The sequence below is a fragment of the Mastigoproctus giganteus genome, chromosome 10 (genome assembly GCF_048544385.1).
Source record: "Mastigoproctus giganteus isolate SK-2022 chromosome 10, ASM4854438v1, whole genome shotgun sequence".
In the NCBI taxonomy this organism is placed as follows: Eukaryota; Metazoa; Arthropoda; class Arachnida; order Uropygi; family Thelyphonidae; genus Mastigoproctus; species Mastigoproctus giganteus.
In genome coordinates, this window is record NC_143584.1 from 193,798,000 (window position 1) to 193,801,125 (window position 3,126).

A 3,126-nucleotide genomic window follows, 5' to 3' on the forward strand; every position below is an offset into this window, starting at 1 on the left:
CTTAATTCGAGGAGGCCGTCGTAGGTCCAGGTTCAATTTCAGCAAGGCTCAGTTGGTTTTTTTCTGGTAATATTTTCAGGTGATTCTTTGCCCAGTTCTGCAGTAGCTCCAAGGTCAGGTTTGCAGATTCTTCCAGTTTTCCCTTGAGTTCGCCGAGACGGATTAATTTATAATCAATATTTGTAACTTATTTTGGAAACCAGGTGTCTGTGGAGTATTCTGCTCACGGTGCTTAAAGATTTAAAAGGGTTGAAACGCCGAGAAAATCCTTACATTTAGTCATGTGACATATACAAGAGCGTATACCTGAAATTTTTCCTTTAAACGAAGGATTAACCACCGGAATAAACTCTCATCTATTCTTGTACAGGTAGTTTATCTGAATTTAAAGGGATTGGACAAATCGTTGAAAGAAATGCGTATATGATATGTGGAAAGGTGGCTTTGAGAAGGTTGATTCCTTTGCTGATATTGAAGGCCAGATTTAGGCTTAAGCCATGGGGCCTCGCTGTTCGAAAGAAAGGGTCTCTCAATTTCCTTTTGTGAAGAAAAAAAATATATAATTACGTATTTTGAGACTTCTTCCGATGCTTTGGCTTAGGTCTCACCGTGTCTAAAAAGAAAGGGTCTCTCAATTTCCTTTTGTGAAGAAAAAAAATATATAATTACGTATTTTGAGACTTCTTCAGATGCTTTGGCTTAGGTCTCACCGTGTCTAAATCCGACTTTGGCAATACTAATATTGCCTTAAGCCTTCATACGATGTTCTAGACCAGAGGTTCCCAAACTGAGGTCCGCGAACCACTAAGGGTTCCTAGTTCCAGGGGGTCCGCAAAAAGCCCCTTGGAACTGGTCAAATTATTCGTTCTATGTATAGTAAATTGATGATAAATAAAGTTATTATTATATATTTATGTAAAAAGTAATGTTTGAGTTGTTTTAAACACTAAACTTTGAATTTTCTTTTCAGAAAACGCAGTGTTCATACATATATATGTATGAACACAGGGTTTTCTGAAAAGAAAATTCAATATACACACACAGAAACATATATATAGGGGGAATCCGCGAACTTTTTTCCATTTTTGAAGGGGTCCGTAGATCTCAGTGGTTTGGGAACCACTATTCTAGACGGTGTTCGGAACAGTAAGACTCAGAAATTGCAAAGTATATCATGGCATTAAATCCACAGTCAACGTTAGATTTCACTGAGCTGGTTTATACGCAGCATCTCGACTGTAAATGCCACGTCTGTCTTCTGCAGCTTGTAATGCGTCTGAAACATAGTGCTTGTAACGTAGTGTAAGCAGCAATTTCTATGAAATGAACCATATTCGTTATTGTCACCATGGTGTACTGGAAGTTCCTTGGTACATCGACTATTTTGATCACGTGTGCACAAGCCTGTTCACAGTTCGATTACAACGTTATGTGGGCCAAAAAACCTTATTACCTCCGTCTGAAAGCAAAAGTAAATCCCCAATTGAAGAGGCCTTTAAGAATTCATCCAAGTCGCCCACAGGATTCGGACACAGAACTCTCCAAATGTGTGACAGGTGACGCAACAACATAGTGTAAGTTTTTATGTAAATATTTAGAAAAGTATTGGCAAAAGAAAAAAAAGATCTTTCTTAATGCATATAAACTTCCGTGAAAATAAACCAAGCCAAAAGTGATGAATGATCCCTCAAGTTCAAACCTCACTTTATGCTTGTTAATTTAGTTTTCTGAAAGTGCTTTCGTCTTTTCTTTCGTGTTTATTTTGCACATTTTTTATTAAAAAGATACAAAATAAACACGAAAATGCATACTTTGCTCGTGCTTTAGCTACCATAAGTTACACAGTTTGAAAGATATTTATATTTTCAGCCAGTGTTTGGACAGCTTTTAATGAAAAAAAAAAAAAAATACGTATTTTTGTTTTTAATCCTTATGCAAATCCGTGAAGTTATTACACAGATATAACATCCTCTTTTTCTAGGAGGAAACTTCCTTTGTATTCAGTGAACTCGGTTTAACGAGACTCGAATTATAAGACTGTTGTATTAACTCCTATTATCGAGACTCGAATTATAAGACTGTTGTATTAACTCCTATTATCGAGACTTGACTGCCCTGTATTAACAGTCAGAAACGTTTCGTTTATCGGAGTTCTTTTACCACATGTTGCGAGAGGGCGTCCAATTCAGCATGACTGAAAACGGTATTTAAATAAAGCTATTAAAAAAGAGAAAAAAAGAAGAGAAAGCATAATGTGTTCTCGCAATTTTCTCACGTCTGAACTACATTTATAAATACCTTTAGGGCTAAAATGGCCGGTCATCGATCTTAACTTGTTGGAGAGGCTTTTTTTCTGGCCACGCTCTACTTTCTTGGCATTTTCTTAGCCCTGCAACATCCTGTAATAGTTTCAGCTAATTTAGTATAAAATGAGTTCTTATGATTCATCAGATAACTGATTTTATTATTTGTGTATTAAATCGATGTTTATTATTTAAAATATATTTATTTATCTCGTCTGAATTGTTTCCGATACAGCAGACGATACCGTGTATGCTTCGAGGTATCGTCTGCTGCATCTCATCATGCAATTACCGAAGTGTGTTTAACTGTCATAAGAAACCAGACAGATCGTTCGAGACCAGTGAAGTGGTACTAACTTAGCTTACACTTGGTCACTGGTACACTTAAGATCATAAATCTTCTTTCATGTAGAGCATAAAGACATTATTCACTTCCGCAATGTTGTATTCCACAAGCGAGATTTTGTTTACAGCACAATCGATGCTAAGAAAGATTTCTGTCAAAACCAGAAATGTTCTTCAAAAATATCCACCCACACGCTTTTAGAAGACCCCCTGCTATTCTCGCGCTTCGTTAGTCCTGTCACTGGAGCCACCAATAGCGAGAGACAGATAACTATCCCAACATACACTATCTCCTGACGTGTGTGTGTAGACGTCTCAGCCACTCCAGTAGTCAGAACGCTGTTTTGTAAAAGAGAGAAAACTTGCGAAACCAGTTTTGAATGACGGTCGCCTTCACTTTGCCACTCCTTCAGCGTTCGTTCGATGCCTAGGGGTTGCTACTGAGCGTCTTACTTCGGCGGGCGGACTCAAACAGCAA